Here is a 21,237-nt window from a genome sequence, read left to right as displayed (position 1 = left end):
TCGAGTTCTGCACCATGTGGGGGTTGTCACAGAAATTAGCTTACCCTAACAGCATCACCTAAGTAAGTAACTTTAATCATTAATCACCCCGTACTTTTAGTTCTTTTACCCAATCATTCCCAATTCTCATTACTTCTTCCTATCATTTTTTTTAATCTCTCCATTTTTACCACTATTATCCCAGTGTAATTATTCCCATTTCTTTCATGCTTTCATATCTTTTACCAGAACTAGGGTACTTTATTCTCCATTGTCCTTTGCTACAAATATCTGGCCAAACTCATTTGCTAACACAAGTCAACATCTAAAATATCAAGTCTTAAAATCATTCCATGGTCTTAAATCATTGTTACCAGGGTGAAGTCCAAACTTTATCTTGACACAAGTTTGTTGACAGTTTTCTTTTCTATTCTTTTACTGCTCCAAATTATTTAGCATTTTACTTGAACTACTCACACCCCTATTCCATCAATTTTTTATTCTATTTTTTTTATTCTGTTTTTAAGTACACTTTTTCCCTGCTGTCAAAATCCATCAAGGATTCAAATCATAATCTCTATGGTATTTTCTCTAACCCCAAGGTCAGAAATGACTACTATACCCTTTGTGTAACTGTACTATCACACTGTTCACCTTAGTTCTGAATACACTTGTCTCTTCACTCCTTTGAGAGATTCTTTAAACTTTTTTTTCCATTTTATTTATTTGTTCAGCGTAACAGTATTCGTTGTTTTTGCACAACACCCAGTGCTCCATGCAAAACGTGCCCTCCCCATTACCCACCACCTGTTCCCCCAACCTCCCACCCCTTTGAGAGATTCTTATAGCCAAATATCAATGTCCTTTCCCAGTGTTTATTTTCTGGTTCTAAGTACTTATTTTCTAGACCAGGCTTTATATTTAAAGTAAGTGCCCAATAAAGATTCAGCAAATTTTTGAGGAAATAAATATAAGTACAAACACAATATCAACCATATTGCCCTTGTAGACCGCATTGCTAGGTACCAGTATTTATTAAAATGGTTCATGATATACTGTCTGCTTTCAAAACAAGGTCTAATGGTCTCTGTCTGTATATTCCAACTCATCAAAGATCTGTTATTGTTTTTTTTTTATAGTTGTTCATTTATCTCAACTCTTTGAAGAGGTTGGAGTTCAAAGCTGCCTTTTAACTTCTCTTTTTCATTTTTTTATGACATATTTTAGGTTTTCTTGAATTAAGAAGCATAAAACCACTTACCTTAGAAAATGCATAAGAGATCAAAGTCTCTGGAAAGTACACTTAAGAATTAGAAAACGGTAGTCATATTACCATGTAATCATTTTAATTTACCTATTTTTCAAAGCCAGAAGAAGCCCCCTTTTCTTCTCTAGACCATCAGTGACCACCTCCTATAAACACATAGAACATGATATACCACTCATTTGCTAATTAATTGCTGCCTTTTTAACATCCTCTGTTGTTGCTTACTGCTATTATTATGCTATTTAATATGAAAAAGCACACACCTGATCTCTGCAAGATTTTAAACTCTTTAAACACAAAATCTCCCTGGAAATGAGTGGTCTTCTCTATAACTTACTGAAATAATAACTGGATTTTTATTTTGTTTTAATCCTTAGAACACAGTGAAATAGTCATGCTTTTTGTGTTTTATTTGGAGAAGGGGGTACATTTCTTTGGCTTCATTTGGTTAATTTAACTTTATTTTCCATGTTTGGCCTTTGCTATCCCTTACTTGAGTAATGGTGATCAGGGCACTTGATTCCAGCAAAGCTCACTTGGTGTATTTTGATTGGACAGGAGCTATTTGGTGGGATGGTATTAAGGGAAATCATTTGTGATTCATATTATTTTGCTCAGGACATGAGTGTTTAAGTGGACATGATTCTAGGATTGGTTTTGAGAAATGACAAAAAAGAGAGGACAAGATTCAGTCTGTGTTAATAACAGTGGAGTTTAAATGCCAAGACTGATTTGCACTCAGTTTTCACTCCCATGGGCCCTGGGACTATCAACTATTGCTTTACTCATTTCATTGTTTTTGTTTACTATACGTACTATCAGGAAAGAATTTGCCTCCTTAATGGCTATGCACTTGTCTCAGAATCTTATTCATATGTTATTTGAGTGAGGGAGAATCAAAAGCAAATGAGGGCTTGCAACAGGGTCCTCAAGGTTATTTAATTAAGAAATAAACTCCAAAGTGACCCATCTGTCTTCCTTCACCCTCCATTTTGAACTAGGGAGAAAGAGAGAGGAAGCAGTCAGAAGTAGGAGCAGAATTAAAAGTAATTACAAGAAAATTAGAACACCAGTGTGCTAAGCATCCCTCTTTCTCTTCTCCCCATAACGACAACAGCCACAAGAAATTTCAAGTGACTCCAGTTACATTTGGAATGGGAAGGTAAGGCTGTACTGGTATTCAGTGTTTTTCTGAATTTTCTGCAGGGCAGCTCCATTCTGATCTCAGCATGGCCATAATGACTGGCCAGGTAAGCATCCACTGAAGAAACCATCTATTCACCGGGCAGCACCCTGCTGGGTTGTGGAGGATGGACAGGTTTAGATGTTGGAATGTCAGTATACAACCTGCTGTTCAAGGCCTCTGGAACCCCTGAGCCAGAAAGTCTGCTCGCAGAGAGAAAATCCTTAATCGAACGTTCAAAGCTCATTACGTCTATGGACATCTGAACTTTCTTCCCCGAGACCACCTGACAGATGGGAAAGAGGGAGAATCTACTGTCATGGTGCCTGCGGGATGAAAATCTCGGTTCATATTTGTTGATAACATGAATGAAGCTTGATATCCTCAGACAGTATTTCTCTTCGTTTCGTCTGCAAATGCCTCAGTGTCCTTTTTATGTAGAACAGAGTTAATTCCCAGAACCGGCACTAAAATAACACACAGCGACAGCTTCGCCTTCAGCTCAGTTTGGGGAGCAGGCAGTGTCAGGTTCAAAATGACGGTCCCATGTCTGGTTGCGTCTGTTCCCCCAGGGGAAGGAAAACTACAGCCAAACTTAATGAAATCCGCCTCAAAGTCAATTTGCATTGGTCTGTCCCCTGCCCTTTGTTACCAATAGGTGGAGCTGCTGCAAAGCAGATCAATATATACATACCGTGCCTAAGGGACTGTGCTCGACCGACAGCGGCAGAGACTTGTAGGCGCTGGAGCATCTGTGCTCCAGTACGCCCTAACAGCAGAGGACCAGCCTCAATTCTATCGCCAGAAACGGTATTTATTCATTAAGCGGGGGATCATCCACAAATTAAAATAGCATATCTGCAAAGGACCCAAACTTTGACCTTTATTTAAATAAATCTAGGCTTTCCTTTAATCATTTTTAGATTCTTTGCTTTAAATGAGCTTAACTATAGTTTACCTCATTAAAATACTTTACATATTCATTGGACTACAATCCCCTCAGCAAGTCCGGTTAGAGTATTGTTGTCAGTTTTAAGTATGAAGAACAAGTTTTCCTTTTTTTTTTTTTTCCTCCCCTTTCTTCCCTTACCTGATGCTGTCATCTTCAGCTGTGAGGAAAATAGCGTCTAATCGTGCCATGGGCCATGGACAAGAACAGAAGCTCTGATTTCAGAAATCTGTCAGAGACAAGGAAGGAAAATCAAAACTGGATCAAAGAAGATATGCACGCACATATACCCATATTTATACATACAAATCTCTGTGTATATATGTATGTATGTTTATCTTTCTTACAAAATTCATCCATGTTTTATTCATCAATGCCTTTTCATATCTCTACAGAGTAGATGTAGCCATTTTATTAAAATGACATGCATAAAGTGAGGTTAAAATAACAAGTAACTCCAGTACATCTGAAATGGGTTGCTGATCATGTAAAGAGAAGCTGTAAGGAAGTACAAGGTAAGTAAGGCCAGTGGTCCGCCCTGCCTTATGTTTGTCCATCTTTCTGTCACAATTGTGGGGGTGATTAGCTGGTGAGTGATACTGGGGCTCTGCATCAGAGAATATTGATCCCACAAAGAATGTCGTGTGGACCTATACAAACTCTTCCAAACTCCCAAGACATCTCTGAATTTTTTGCTTCATAGAAAAATGACCTAAGCCTTCAAAATTGGTTCTGAATTTTTTTGCTCATAATTCTGGCAAAGCATTGATTTCCACTGATACCCAATATAACTTCCCCTACATCATTCCCTTCCCCAGGAGGCTACCAAATGAACCTGTCTCCAAAAGTCACATCATTAAGTGAAAACAGGCAAATGGTCATTTCTAAGCTTGGAAAAACAGGGAGGATAGTAGTATCCCAAGGCCAAAGCAGATACCAGTAGGAACAGTTCACACTCAAGTTCCTGGAACTCACTTGTTCTCAAGTCCAGGTGCATCACCAGTGAAGTCTCTTTGGCCCTGCCAAGCTCAGCCTTTGTAACAAGGCTCCCCATTTCTCCATGTCTCCCCAGAAATGGGTTTAGCAAATTCAGCTCAGTGTTCAGTGCATCTTGCACAATTATAGGTTTCTGGACATTCTTAGGATATCCCATTGGTGAAAGTTCCATGATTAATATTTTAAAATTTCTGATTTCAGGAACTCTGTCTCTTCTGTGTTAGGTAATAATGCATTTCTATATAAGAGAAATGTGACAGTTATCAGGGAAACATCTCTGACACCCTGACCTCCATCCAAATAGAAAATTATTGAACCATAAATCCAATATTATGAAAACCAATTGCTAAACCTCCTATAGCGAAGCATTAAGTTTGTTCCTGCTTCCATGCATGACACTCTATGTCTCTCCAGATGCTCTTTTAAATTAATTCATAATTTTCTTTAAAAAGATATATTGTATCTTCCATTTCTAAAGAGAGAATACTTGCAACACAATTGAATTATTTCTCCTTGATAGTGAAAAAATTCTTTAAGTCAGCTTAGTCAATGCAGGGTCTATCTTAGAAGACTATCGAGAAATTCCCTCTTTTTCTCATCCCTCTCCCACTCTGCTTCCCTACTTTTTATTCACCAAATAACATTTTAAAAAGCAAACAAAAAAATAGATGCTGACCCTACTTCAGGAGATCCTTGTCCACTTGCTATGCAAGCAAGAGATTTTAGAACCAGAAATTTAGTGGAAGATTATAGTTTATTAAATTTCCTTTGAACAACATATTTCCAAAGCATCATTTCAGAAGACCCATTACACATTCATTGGTCTCAGTGAATTTTTGTTAAGTTCTTAGCCAGTGGGACAAATGAAACTTTAAGGCTCAAATTCCCCAAAGTGGTTCATTTCAATCACAGAACAATATTCTCAGTGGTACTCATCGCTCTTCAAAATTATTTATTTATATGCACATGTATTTTCTGACACCAAATTAAATCTTGATCAAAAAAATTTGATTAGTGTTTGATACATCGGGACTCAACAATTACAAATAAATAAACAAACAATGTTTTACACATGCTGGTGTTATATATGAAAATAATATAAAAAGTTAATTCACCTTCCTTCATTGTTGGTGGGAATACAAAGTGGTATAAGACAGTTTTGAAACCAGTTTTCCAGTGTCATGAAATTATGCACACTTGCCATATGACCCAGCATAATTGAGACCCAGCAACCTCACTTCTAGGTATTTACTTAAGTGAGTTGAAAATTTACACCCACAAAAATATCTGTATGCAGATGTTCATAGAAAATTTATTCATAATGGAGCTGAAATTGGAAACAGCCATGGTGTCCTTTTATAGGTAAATGGATAAGTGAACTGTGGTATATCCATACAATGGAGTATTACTCAACAATAAAAAAGAATGAGCTCTTAATGAAATTTAAATTCATTTTTCAATTTAAGTAAAAGAAACCAGGCCCCAAAAGCTACATGTGGTGTATGGTCCATTTGTGTGACATTCTTGAGAAGGCAAAGCTATAGCAGAGGAAAACAGTATTTGTCTGAGAGATTCAAGGAGGGAGAGTGATTGACATACAGGGGCATCTACGGGAATTTATGAGGTCATAGAACAGGTCTGTGTGGCACTGGGAAGTATAAATGACTGTGCATTTGTCAAAACCCACAGAACTTTAGTACATACTAATTAAACACACAAAAACAGAGCATGTTGGGAATCCCAGATGGAATGCAGACTCTAAGAAATCTAAGTATGTTACAGATATGTGAGAAAGTCACTCTGAAGGGGGTGGGGTAAAAAATGAGATGACCTAAATAAATTTGGCATGCAGTGGTTTAACTGGAAAATGTAGGACTGAAAACAAATAAGAACTTGACCTAAGCACTGTAGTATGCTCGGTAACTTTGTTTTTCAGGGACACAGTTAAGCAATTCTGAAGCTACTTTGTGTGTACTCTAGTGAGTTTAATTCTCAGTAAATGACTTGTAAATAATGGAAGCCAAATATCTCACTGCCAAAGTAAGAAGTGGGTTAGAGTAAGAGATGGTGTGTGTGTGCATGTGTGTGTGTGTGTGTGTGTGTGTGCACATAGGCAGAGAGAGACAAGTGGGAAAAAGGAGGGAGGGTGCTGAAATGTAGATATGAGTATATCCACAGGATAATGTCTGTACAAATAAATTTCCTAGTTCTGCGCAGTAAAAGGATTATAAAGCAATGACAGGCTAGTAGCAGCAAGCACACAGAGCTAGTGCCCAGGCCCTGGTTTCTAAATTCCTTTCTCTGATCATAGGCATCAAGACTTCTTGGGAAAATAGTTGATTTTACGGTTTAGGAAATACAAGATAATATTAGAACATCTTGAAATTCCAGAAATTAAAGAAGTGTTCAAAAAAATAAATGGAGGCCCCTGCGTGGCTCAGTTGGTTAAGTATCTGACTCTTGATCTCAGCGTAGGTCTTGACTTCATGGTCCTGAGTTCAAGTCCCATGGGCTCCACACTTGGCGTGGTGCCTACTTTAAAAAAAAAAAAATGGAAGCATGTCAAAAAGACATGAGCTTCTAAAGGCCAAGACTGGAGCAAAATAAAGAGAATATTAGATTATAACTCAAATAATAATATAAACAAACATCTAAGACATACTAACATAAATAAGCAATTGAGTAAATGAATAAATGTGCAAATGGACAAATATTCCATATAGAAGAATCCCAAATGATTAATACAGAAGAAGTGAGGGAAATAGAAAAGCACCTTTAGACCATCATAGTAATAACTACTTTTTTGCAAGATTTACTGCTAAAGTTACTGCTAAAGTTAATAAGCAAATGTTAAGAAGAAATAGGATAAATGAGTAGCCTCAAAGCATGTCTCCCAGAACACTTAATATTTCCAGAAATCCTTTCATACTCCTTCCTACAAGAGGTACACCTTAATTTCCCTCCTCTGATGTGGGCTAGCCACACTTAGTGACTCACTTCTAATGAATAGAATATGAAAGGGAAAAAAATAGTAACTTAGTAGAGAAACCTAACAGACAAAACTTCATAAAGTGTGTAAGGCTAACTTTGCCAGTGATAAGTCATAGTGGCATCACGTGCCTTCTGGGAGAATGTGATGCTGAGGACACTTCATCTCTTCAGTATTCTTCTTCAAAATCCATAACCTCCTTCTTATGATGAGAAAACCCAAGACAAACACAGATGGAGGCACAGTCTACAGAACACTTGTTTAGTGCCCTTCCAAAATGTCAAGGTCACACACACACAAAGTCTAAGAAGCTGTCACATATTGGTGGGGACAAGATGACGTGATGATTGAATGCAGTGTGGAATCCTGGATTGGATCCTGGCACAGGAAAAAGGTCATATTAGACAAAAAATAGGGAAATCCAAATCAACTCTGCAGTTTAGTTAATAGTATCATACCAAGCGAATGTCTTAGTTTAGATAAGTGTGCCGTGATTATATAAGATGTTCACATCATGGGAGACTGGATGGAGGCATCCAGGGCTCTTTACAGAGAGAAGTTTACAACACTTCTGTAGATCTAACAGCATTTCAAAATACAACTTTAAAAAGAAAAACAAGTTGATTAATGATACCTGCCAAATGAGTAGTGAAGACCAACACTGAGAAAGGACATCACTGTGAGCTCGAATGAGCAGATAAAGAATGGGGTGTTGCAGGGGCGTTGGGATTCGGACATGGAGAAAGTAGGAGGAAGGTGTAGCGTGAGCAGAGTTAAAGCCAGGAAGGGCACAGCTGGGTGGGGGTTGCCGTGAATGAGCCAGTCCAGCTAAACCTCAGGTCAGCAGAGTCAACAGGGCTCCCTTCTTGTATAAATAATGGTTTTGCAGTATAGGCCATTGGATTTAATTGCTCGCAATATTCATTTTTCTAAACGAAAATATCCTTACCCTTATTCTTAGATAAAAGGGCGACTTCCTTAAAATAATCCAGACATTATCTCATCAACTTGTGACTGGTAAAGACGTGGTGCTTGTTGTGATTTGGTTTAGGATGTTTTTTCAGCTATCAGTGACTCCATTAAGTGGTCCAAATGGTTGATAAAACATCTGTTTCTGTCAGTGTCTCAGAAGGAGGTTAGATAGAAAAATTAAGACCTTTGAGTATGATTGACTGTTATTAATGCACTACAACACTTGATATGACATGACCTTCCCCGGATCACTATGTTTTTATACAGTTTATACAGCTGTCCGTCAAAGACTCCTATTTCTTCTCACAAGGAGGTCCCTACCCAGACGTCTTGCCATCTTTGTGCATGAGGGAATTGAGCTCTTTTTCTGGAAATGCTAGTGGTGTTTCTATATGATTTAACATTTATTTTAGTTAAGGAGTCTGCCTGGAGTGACTATGGCATTGTGTATTTTCACATCCCCATCATCCTCATCGAAGGCTTCCTGCAGCACTCAAGAGCCCTCTGTGGTCTTCTTTAGTGTGTAGCATCTTTGCCACTTGGACATTTTATGGGAGAAATACAAAGCTAGTCCTCTAGGGGGCTAGCATGCTACTTAGCTGAAGTTCAATTAATGATAGGAGCTACTACAGATACGGCACGGAAGCTAATTCTCATTACTGTCTTTGTTTCATTGACAATCATTAAATGCTACGGGCAAGGTGCTTCCAGGTAGCAATCTCGCCATCCGAATGCAAACACACATAACCCCCCTCGTTGCAATCAGCACTTACACACACACACATACACACACCAACATCCCACACAGACTGACACACACCCTTTGCTTTCATCACAGAGAATCAAGCCTAGAAATAATTGTCTGCTTTTGGAGAGGAAGATTCTTTCTTTCCTGCTAAGTCGTGAAAAGTGTAAAAATGTGTCCATGAAAACTCTGTCTCCTAGGAATTCACTGCTGCTTGAGCCAAGATCTCGCTGGCAACAAATTACTGAGGGGAGGCAGGGAGGGACCCTTGATGGCTTTGAGGTGTCTTCATCAAATTCTAGGCACAGATCTGAACAGTCAGTGACAAATGAACCCTGGGAAGTGAGTATATACTTTGCACCCCCCAAATGTGATCAAATATAGATAATTTTTAATAATTCTAGTTTTGTTCTTAAAAGTAATTATGGACTAGTCCAGAAAGCACTGAAGATTAGTCTGCCTGACAAGAGTCTTATTGTAGGGGGTGGCAGGAAAACACTTTCTAGGATATGGACTTAATTAAACTGAAAATACAGAATGTTAACATTAAAACCTTAGACTCACAGTGTGGTTGGATCCAGCAAGGAGAAAAAAAAAAAAAAAGCCCCTTAATTCATGCAGAAAGTAATGGTGCACTAGAATGTGAATTTGTTGTCAATGAGGGATCCTGGCCAGAGTTCCAGAGGCCAAAGAAAACCCAGGTAATTGTAACCCAGAGCCTTCACCATAGCCTCCCTGCTGGCCTGGTACCTTGGCCCCGTCCTGGAAGTACCATCCTCTTTACAGAGCAGCACGATGCTGCATTCAGACTTTGGCATCACTCTGGAGATTCAAACACTTCTTTGGAGAAGTGGTTTTCAGCCTGTGCACACCCCATGTTCTGCAGGGAAAGGGACAGGGCTTCAATACAGATTTTTTCCTCACTCCTCAGTGCTGATGAATTTGCCTGCATGGTCCTTTTCGCTCTCCCCATGCTCTCAAATCCTTTTTCCTTGGCGCGCGCACACACACACCTGAAATTCACCGGAGTTGAGTCCCTAAGAAACCTGAGACACGGGCCTCTTTTTTATGCACGGTGCCAAGCAGGAGCAAACACTGTCTGCTCCTACTCATAAATTCTGTTTCATTTCAACAAGAAAGCATGCTCTTTCTCTGTCGCCATCTCTCTCTCTCTCTCTCTCTCTCTCTCTCACACACACACACACACACACACACTTGCACACATTGACTCACAGAAATTTTCTCCCTTTCAGCTCATGATCAATAGGAGGATATGCTTCTCAGGAAAGTTGCAAAGGGGGCCTCCTGCATCTCAAAGAAACTCTGGGAAAGCTTTTCCTGGAAGAACCTTCGGAGTGATCAGTGGGAAGCCTGATTTCAGTCCCCAACAGAGAAATTGAGCGAGCATTGACCAGGGTGAGTTGGTATCTAGCCAGTCCCTTCACCAGCTAAACTTGTTACTGGCTGTCCTGACATGACAGCTTGACATTAGATAAATAGATACACAGGATGAGAAATTGCTGAGGAAAATAATTGCACCTAGCAGAGAGGGATGGTGTGACATTTCTGGGTCCCCAACTGCCTTTTCTAAGAAATCATTCTCTGGCATCAAAACGTCTCAGAGTTAAAGTCTGATAAGGTTAAGGGATTTTACTCTTTGTAAAGGAAAAAAAAAAAAAAAGAAAAAACAGTCAAACAAAAAATTTTAATAGGAAAACAATACCATGGTTTCTTTCGCACCTCAGATGAGAAACTCAAAAATCAATTTACAAAGAAAGTCTTGCTTTTCTTGTGAATTAGGAACTCTGCAGATGAAAAATTCCCCTCTTTGACTTCAATTTCTGCTGCAAACCTGAGAAGCAGCCAGCTGACGTTCCTGAAAGCTCCCCCTGTTGAGGACTTACGATGTCCAGTTTTTTTGGATAAAATGATCTTTTCCTGTCTTAGGCATACACCTTCCCTTTACTCCTCCTTGATGTGTCAACAAATACAGGCAAGATTCTGCATTCAAGAAGACTTTGTCTTCAGTCTCCCTCTAGACATCATGCCTAAATCTGACCTGAACAATCTCAAATACTGCTCGATGAAACAATTTCCTTTGCTTGGAAAAAAAAAAAAAAAGGGAGTTCCAAGCTTTGATATGTGATGTTATTATTTTTTTTTTTTAAATCTCAGCTCATTACAACCCCCTTAAAAATAATCAGTAATGACCCTCTTTTAACTCTGAAATCTATCTTGGGCTAAAAGATTCATGAAAGTCAGCAGAAGTGGTATTCTCCCTCTCCAGGCAATTTGCTCTCAAATGTGTCTTCCAGAGTGTGCCCTCTCAGCCGTGGCCACCTTGCTTTCCTTTCTGGGGTGGCTTTCACTTTACTCACATGCTTGTTTTTAAAGAATGTTTCATTTTAAAATGAAAAAGTGACTTCCAGAATGAGGAAAATACTACCTTGAAAAGGAAGAGCGGACAAATGGGCCGCACCCATCCTCTATCATATGTCATAATGCTTTTTCTTTGTAATAAGCATATTCCACGCATCACTGATCTCAAGTAGCAAATAAGGAGCCTGGGAGTGATTCACACACAGCTCAGCTGAGAGGTAGGACCCGAAACCAGGCTTCTGTTACTGCTGAGCCTACCTTCCTTCTGCCACAGGGTACCCGCCCCCCCCCTCGCAAGGTCATTAAATGAGCTTGTGAGATCTAGCAGAAAGGGTCCAGGAAGTCTCAAACTAGGCATTTTTTTTATTTCCTTGCCTTTCCAATAAAAAATTCATTAAGTCCTTCAGCTTCAGTTTTTAATATTAATGTCATAAGATTTTTTTAAATGAGCACTAGAAGAAATGAGTTAATGTAAAATAGTCTTCAGAAACTAATAATTGTATATGTTTAATTCCAAGAAAAATAGGAAAAATTTTACCTCTCTTTAAGCATCTTCTAAACCTTTTTAAAAAATGCCACGAAAGGGAAAATGGCAGTGCTGAAAGCCAGAAACCTGGCTTTCAGAATCTGGAAAGAATCTGGCCCTTTAATTACCCAAGCTGAATGGAATATAAAAGCACAGAGTGAATGATGAGAAATCTTCTTTTTCCTCTGGGGGAAAGAATTATCTTATGTTAGTAACGAGAGCACAAAACATTTTTAACTCTTTGTGTAAGGCATTTACAAGTATACCTAGATCAACAGGTAAAGAATCACTACCCTCTACAAATTTAAATACAATGTTAGCATTGTACCCTTAAAAATCTAATTTATGCAACTCAATTTATGGATTATGAATTAAAATGTGTGTGGTAGAGAAAGAAACTTGAGGAATCATGTACATGAAAATCTATATAGCAATGAATACACAACATCTAATTGAATTCTCATTTGTTTATGAATTTTGTAATTATAATTACTTTTCATGGAAGGTAATTATCAGAATACTGTAACAAAGACCAGCTGAATATTGCACCAGTATTAGAAATAAATTTATAGAAAGTAGAAAAGAAATAGTTATATATTGCATATATCTGGGGTTTTTTTGTTTTTTTTTTTTTAAGATTTTATTTATTTATTTGACAGACAGAGATCACAAGTAGGCAGAGAGGCAGGCAGAGAGAGAGAGGGAGCAGGGTAGAAGCAGGCTCCCCGCTGAGCAGAGAGCCCGATGCGGGACTCGATCCCAGGACCCTGGGATCACGACCTGAGCCGAAGGCAGTGGCCCAACCCACTGAGCCACCCAGGTGCCCCATATATCTGGTTTTAATGTATAATGTGTATGTGTGTATACTGCTTATGTATCTACACATATATATAATGTATAATGTGTACGTGTGAATGTATGTTTATTATGTATACACACACATTATACACTAAATACACATACATTATACACACACATTTACTTGTAACTTACAAGAAATTTCTTGTAACTGGTAAGTTACAAGATACTTTGTATCGGGGTTGGCAAACCACACCCAAGGACCACATCCTGCCCCTTTTTGTAAATAAAGTTTTATTGGAACACAGCCACACATATTTTTTTTTTAAGATTTTATTTATTTATTTGACAGAGAGAGATCATAAGTAGGCAGAAAGGCAGGCAGAGAGAGTGAGAGGGAAGCAGGCTCCCTGCTGAGCAGAGAGCCCAATGTGGGACTCGATCCCAGGACCCTGAGATCATGACCTGAGCTGAAGGCAGCAGCTTAAACCACTGAGCCACCCAGGCGCCCCCACAGCCACACATATTATCTGTAGCTGCTTTCATGCACACACAATGCAAAGCTGAGTATTTGTGATAGAGGCAGTCTGGCCTGCAAAGCCTAAAATATCTACTATTTGGCCCTTTACAGAAGAAGTTTGCCAATCGCTCATCTATGTATGACCTATAACTACTGATCAGTTTTTGTGGGATTTAGTTTCATGAAGGATCTTTCCTGAATGCATTGCAGCAACAGATTGTATAAGCTGCTGAACTGGTAATTCATATGCTTGAATAAATTCTGTGATTATGTTTTTGTTCAGCATGATAAAAGTGAAAAATCATTTTATATATATTGAGTTATATAATGTGGTATATAAGAAAACATGGACATATATAGGCACAAGTTCCTATGAACTTTCTTTTTTTTTTAAGATTTTATTTATTTATTTGACAGACAGAGATCACAAGTAGGCAGAGAGGCAGGCAGAGAGAGAGGAAGGGAAGAAGGCTCCCTGCCAAGCAGAGAGCCTGATGTAGGGCTCGATCCCAGGACCCTGGAATCATGACCTGAGCCGAAGGCAGAGGCTTTAACCCATTGAGCCACCCAGGTGCCCCACCTATGAACTTTCACAGACGATTAAAAGTTGCTCCTTATCAACTCTGAGGCCTTTGTTGGCCTCAGTTTCCCCGTTGGTAAAACGATGATAATAATAGGCATATTATTGCATACCGGCATCATATTGCCATAAAGATGAAAGGAAATGAGTGCTTGGCAGAGCGCCCAGCACAGACTAAGCACTTAATAAGTGAAAGTTACTAATATTTTTATTACCGTTGTAGCTATTATCAGGAATCTTTGCCTACAAGCAAGCACCTCTATCCATCTCTGAGACGTGGTGTGTAATCTTTTGTTGGGGGAGGACTTCATGTCATTATCTGAAAATGTTAGCTTTGCCATCTACACAACAAGTTTGTAGAGCCTTAATGTGCCAACAGTCTGGACTCCAGATTCTTGTCAGAGCTTAATCTGGAGGAGCTCCTATTCAACTGATGTGAAAAGAAAACTCCGAATGATTGGAATATGCTGAGGCAGTATAAGGAAAATGCTATGCATCCATTCTTACAGGCGTTCTTGAGTTGTTGTTTTTTTTAAAAGATTTTATTTATTTATTTGACAGATAGAGATCACAAGTAGGCAGAGAGGCAGGCAGAGGGGAGGAAGCAGAGAGCTGAGCAGACAGCCTGACGTGGGGCTCGATCCCAGGAGCCTGGGATCATGACCTGAGCGAAAGGCAGAGGCTTTAACCCACTGAGCCACCCAGGCACCCCCCTCTCGAGTTTATTTTATAAGAAGTTCACTGGTAAAGAGAACACATAATCTAGGATATATTCCTTCACTTCGCACCAATTTATCAGGTGCCAGGGAACATCTTTGAGGGATCGCAAACACTAGCCTGGCCTTATAAAAATTACTCTAGATTGGGGGCTTGGGACATCCAATGACACTTGAGGTCTACGTATTTCCCATACGTCTTTCTTTGATCAGCTCAACCTGGTTTTTGAATTATCGATACCAGGTAATAGTTTCTTATCTCTAGCTCTGGTTTCTCTCTCTTGAATGGTTTTTATCTTCTCTTATATATTCCATCATTGCAGTGTTCAACTCTGTTTTTACTTAATTACAGAGAATTAATAAAATAAATTTGCGATTTCTTCAGCAAACTTTCACCTCGGTTGGTACCACGTGAGATACAGTAAAATACTCTGACTGAATTAAAATCTAACATGACATCCTAAGTTTTATATAGGATCATGATAAGAAATATATTCATGGGGCACCTGGCTGACTAGGTCGGTAGAGCTTGCAACTCTTGATCCTGGGGTTATGAGGTTGAACCCCATGTTGGATATAGAGATTACTTAAAAATAAATAAAATATTTTTTAAATAGAGATAAGTGTGTTCATGAAGTAAGATTTGCATCTTCTAGAAAATTTTCTTTTGAAGGACTCATTTGTTATTAATCAGGAACCCTAACATGAGAATCTATATTAAGTTGTTCCGTACAGAATTCAGTGTCAGACATTGTCTCTTCTAAATGAAATATATGTTTTTTTCAGGCTGTGAAAAGCAATATACCTTTTCTTATCTAACTGTCTGTCTGTCTAGGGACTGGCTATCTAGAAGCTCTGACTAAATATGACAGGTGAGGACAACTATTGCATTATCCAAGTTTTTATGAGAATTTTTTATTCCATTTTCTGTGAAGCCACACATCCCTTTTGGGAACTTAAGAGCAACATGAAAACAACCCCCCAAATATATATTTTTTTTATTGTGAGATTTTTCTGATTTTTTGTCCTTATGATTTATAGATAAGTTGGATATAGTACTAGCATACGATAAGTTCTGAGTAAACAAGTACTACTTTATGTTACAATGATGCCCTCTATATATGTTTGAAAAAAGAGAGTCAATTGTGAAAATGCATGGAGAGAAAATCAGATGCTTTTAAATCTGTGTATTATTACAGATATCCACTGATAAAGTATATTGGTATTTTAGCTTAATAAAGATACAGAAACAACAGTCTGCCTGTAAATAGTGATTGTTATATGAGGTAGGACGCTAGATCTTGGGAAGTACAGAAGATGACATAAATAATACTTGCTTAAAGGAAATCACCATTATTTTCCATGGCTTCACACAAAAATTCAATATTCTCCCTCTTAGTTCTAAGAGTCGACCAGGTCCATGAGGTTGGTGTCACTTACGGGCCTCCCACCCCACCGCAGTTAGGTAGTCATGAAGCCAGAGTCATCTGGAGGCTTTCTCACTCATGTGTGGTGCCTGTATGGGACGTCAGGGTATTTGCTTGGGCATGTCTTTCTCGCCCTCACAGCTTCTCTCCTTGCAGCCTTTCAGCATGGGTTCCTTCATGGCATGGCAGCCTCGCAGTCATTGAACTTCTCACCATGGCAACTGGCTTCTAACCAAGTGTACCAGGAGCTTAAAATCATTTTGGAGATAAAATAAAACAATAGTAATATTTTAAAGAGTGGTTTATTTGAAAAAGAGAGCATGCGAAGGGGGAGGGGCAGAAGGAGAGAGGGGGAAAGAGAATCCTCAGGCAGGCTCTCCACTGAGCAGGGAGCCCAATGCCCCTGCAGTCATGACCTGAGCAAGAACCAAGAATCAATCACTTAACCAACTGAGCCACCCAGGTGCCCCAACAGTAGTAATATTTTAACGAGCACCTATTTCTATGCCAGGTATTATGAATAGCTTTTATTTTTTTCTCCTAATAATCTTGCAAAATGAGTATTATTTCTATTACTGGGTCGGTCCACATTGCTGCAAGGTAGGCTCTCCAGGTTGTCTGATCTAGTTGTTTTGTCCAATTTAAATCCAAGCTCTTCTCTCCCTAGAACCCATATCCTTTCTCCTATGCTGAGCCGGTACTCATAAAACCATGAAAAATTAAATGGCACTACAAGAGATAAATAACAGCTCAATACACAATGCACATGAATCCGGTATGATTAATTGCTAAATTAAAATACAGATAACAAGTATTCTAGGCGTACAGCATGGGAGAATTCCCTATGAAATAGTATTTCTGAGGAGCTTTCTTAGAATAAGTGATCTAAGTGCCACGAAGTTTTGTTCACAAACTGAAGACAATTCAACAAGGTATACATTTTATTTTTCTGTTTGTTTGTTTGTTTATCAGGTATTTTTTTTGCTTCCCTCAAAATTCTGTGGATGTCTTTTTCCCTCACATAGATATTAAAATTCCAGATCTGTAAAAGGCAGAGCAGATACCATTTTCTCCAAGTGGCTTGGATAATAACTCTTGGTCATCTAGATAGTTTAGCTGATTTCCTTTTTACTGTATTAGATTATATGGTCATTATTATTTAGCCTGAAAGAATGTCCGATCCACTGATTAAAGCAGGAGGAAAAGACTAGTTCATTAGAAGAGGCAGTTGTACTTTTCTTTATGGGGAGAATGACGGTCACAACGCTACGTTGCAGGAATCTTTTCTCGTCGCAGAGAGCAGAGAGCGAGCGAGGATTTGTACAACCCTAAAATGCTCTTCAAACTCTGCTTTGTGCCTAATGGATGTGTTAGTAGCAAGTTTAGAGCTTCAGCTTCTGTTGACTCTGGCTTCCTACTGCACCCCGCCCTCCTCGTGGGAGCTCCAACGAGGGTCGGTGCCAGCAAATACAGACTCCATGCAAAGGGAGAGAAATGACGCATGCTCAGAGGAGACCTGCCGCCGATTCATCTTCCCGCTGATTAAATTGCCCAAATCAAGTAAAGGGAGCCCATGACAAATTAGGCAGTACAGCCCTTTGATGGGTCTTGCAAGCTGGAGTTTCACAGAATTCGCTGTCGCCAGAGCAGGAGCTGAGGGGAATAAGGTTGTCCAGACCTTTGTTTTTTTGGTCCCCTCTCATGATGCTTCCCATTCCTGGCCATACACATTTTTAAGACTTCTGTGGTTCCATCCAGAGTCTCTTGGTTTGACAAAAAGAGTAACCCAACAATCCTGTCAAGGCATGGAAACTCTCCGCTCCTGAAGGAGGGAATATAGGCAAGACAATCAGATCCTTCCTGGCAGCAAGGGTGGTGTTTGCCCACAATGATATTTCCTTTGCAAGTCAGCTCCTCTTGCTTGCACACCTTGTCCTCAAGCGATGTAAACTCCCGCAGCTGGCTTCCTACCCAGCTCAGGTCTGGGGCTTGTCCCTGTCCCTTGCCATCATTCTTCACGTGCCTTAGCTGCACGTTTCAGCTCAGGTGTTTTCCCCTCCAGAAAACTGTCCAAAACCCCATTCCACGCCATGCGCGTTTCTATCGCATCCCTGAACTAGTCTGTCAGCGGTGTCCGTGTAATATATCTGGTTCCGTCAGCTTGCTGGGAATAAAGATCATTTCTTCTCGCATCCTTGCACCTCCGTACCCAGCTCCAGGCCTGACTGGTAGTTTGAGCTCAGTTCCATTTGTTGCACAGAAGAATGGGATGAAACAGGAACTCAACGAGGCTAACAAGGGAGCCGGGCATCCCAGATGCCACCGGGGTCTTCCACATCTCTTGGAAAAGGATTGCTTGGGCAGGAATTTTCTCCAGATTAACTCCACGCTGCCTCCCAGAAACTCAACTCCATTTATTTTTTCACTTTTTAAAGATCCAAAACTGCTACTGAAAACAGAATGGGGAGGTCATTGAATCCATCCCACTTCCCTTAGTGTGGGAAGACCCAAGAGGAAAGAGATAGAAACTGATGCCACCAGGGGGGCGCCACAGGTGTCAGGGCTGGAGTGAGGGGTTTCTGATGATCACCAGAGAAGCCCTGAATCCAGTAAGCAGACAGAATGGAGTGATACCGCAAGAAAAGGGTGTGCTCTCCTGGCACAGGGGGAAAGACAGCAAGCCAAAGAACTTAAGCATAAATGGAAAGGAATTCAAGTTAATTTCCTAGAAGAACTGACACTATTTGAGACTTGCATGGATGTGCCAGATTTTAAACAGCCATGGGCTGAATAAATAGTGAGTGCGCGCTGCCTTGCTGTGCCTTCCAGAGATCAGCTGCGTACTCTGGCCTGCACCGCAGCAGATCAGACTTGAGAAAGCGTGGGATGATGGCTGCCCCTGTGAAGGATCCCAGAGCCTATCAGCAGATCACCAGTTTATTTAAGGCAAGAGGAAACAAAGTAAATATCAGGGCCCTCCTAAGGCTTTCTGATGAACTTGGAAGGCAAGGAAAAGGGACTCAGCAGACCGTCCTCCAAAATCAGCAAACCATCATTTCCATCTCCTTGGGATGTAGAACATGGTGCCAACATGAAAGGACAGGAGGGCATTTCCTTCATTGTCATGCTGTGAAGCTGCTGGGAGCTCAGTCCCAGCCTCACTTGCTCCAATGCTCTTTGAATTAGATCTTCTGCAAAAATGCCGCTTTTGCAGGAGATGGTGCTAAGGTTTCTTGTTGGGCTTCAAGAAAAAAAGCAAAAGAACTGCTTCATTCTGCTCAGCCTCCTCACCAGTGAATGGGATTCATGACCCCAGACAGACGGAGATTTTTGGCTTCTCCCGGGTCAAGTCCTGTCCCCAGAGCAAGGCACATGACTTGCCCTGAGCTGTTAAGAGGTGCTCCTGGACAAAGGAGAACAATGAATTGTGGTTCCCAACTGCATATGGAACGTTTCCTATTAGCTCACTCTCCTTTGCTGTAAATCAACTTAGTCTCCATTACAATAGATGGCAATCGTGCATTACTTGTCAGCAACATGCCGCATTAATAAGGCTCTTTCAGACTGCCTCGCAAATACCGATTGTGATGTCTGTGGAGAAATAGAACGGCTTTTAAAAAGAATATGAGCAATAGCTCTGTAATAAGGCCAGATCCAGTATTGAAACAGGAGGGTTTCTGAATTTTCTTACATCATGACAAGAAATTTATTGCAGAGAGCATGGTTAAAATTCATTATTTAATTGGAAACTATTTATGAAATTGAGGTCCTATTAATTCAGCAACAAAAATATAGCCTCCAAAATGTTCAAAGGCTGCTGAAACCACAAATTATCTGGTGGACTCTGGAACCAGCTGGAAGGATGGGATTCAAAGTTTGCCTCTGCAGCTTACCATAACCCGAGTAACTACAGGTGGGCTACTTAGACCCCCTCCTTACCTTGTCTAATGGAAGTCATAACAAGACATCTATACAGTCTTGTGGATTAAACAGGATAACGTCTGTGATGTGCTGTAGCCATGCCTGCAACACAAGGGTCTGATCGATGTCATTTATTATTATCTTATGCCCAATGTTTTCAGTTTCTAACACTGGGGGACCAGCGGCGCCATTTAATTCAGGAAACCCGTAGGATGCTTGCTCCTTATTTCTTGCCCTTCCCTTCATGCCAATATAGATTTGAATTCCCAGCAAATATTCCAGAGGGATTAAATTCTGGGCTTCCCAAAGGGAGAAATAAAGAGACCAAAGTCAGCTTGTCCCCACTGGGTTGGCATCTGACAAAGATTTGAAGTGGCTGTGAGGCATCACAGCAAATGGCTGAAAATCACATTGTCAGCCTGAAACGCATCAAAGCTATTTGCTGGCCTGAGCCACCCCAGGGAGAATATCCAGTCGGCTTCGTCCGTGCACAATCACTTTTGGCCCTGGCGGAATGGAAACTAACTTACCATCCCATATGGCACCTGAAAGACCCCCGTCGCCAACTAATTAACTGCTCCTTTGTTGTGTAAAGAGTACCCCTGCCTGCAAAGACCCTTCCCCCAGGGTTGAATTCAATGTAACTTCTTCCCCCAGGGTTGAATTCAATGTAACTGCTCTTTTGCCTTTCTGTAACTGCCTGGCTTTTAGGATGTAACTAACTAACTGCTCTTTTGCTTTTCTGTAACCGCTTGGCTCCCTCAATACAATGTTAGTTGGTAACTTCATAATAGCTGTTTCTTAGCAAGATAGGGCACTCCCTGCAAACAGCTTTCTCGTAAGATATGGCCTAATACCTGACCACATAGGCAGGGGGCCGCATAGTCACGTTAGTCACGTAGGCAGGGGGCTGCATAGTCACGTAGACAGGATACTTTTCTGCTGAATCACAAGGCCTAACTTCCCCTCTTTGTTTCCCTTTCCCGCCTTTTTCTTTGCGCGCGCGGGTCTCCCAAAGCCAATCCGTAAACACCAAGTATGCCTTTTTCAAATGTTCAAATTGTCAGCCAATCAGCTCCGTCTCATCCAAAACTTGTTTGTACCTGTCTATAAAAACCCTGCTCCACTCCAGCCTGGGGTGCTCAGCTAGCAGGAGCTGCTGACCACCCTCAGGCGCCCGTGCTGCAATAAAGAACCTCTTGCTGTTTACATCCTGTGGCAGTGTTGAATTCTTGGGTAAGGAGATCCGCGGGTCTTTCAGCACCTAGTTTGTAGTAAGCACTTGACGAG

Source organism: Meles meles, chromosome 2 (assembly GCF_922984935.1).
Source record: "Meles meles chromosome 2, mMelMel3.1 paternal haplotype, whole genome shotgun sequence".
In the NCBI taxonomy this organism is placed as follows: Eukaryota; Metazoa; Chordata; class Mammalia; order Carnivora; family Mustelidae; genus Meles; species Meles meles.
The sequence above is the reverse complement of the archived record's forward strand: the minus strand, read 5'-3'. Positions refer to the sequence as shown.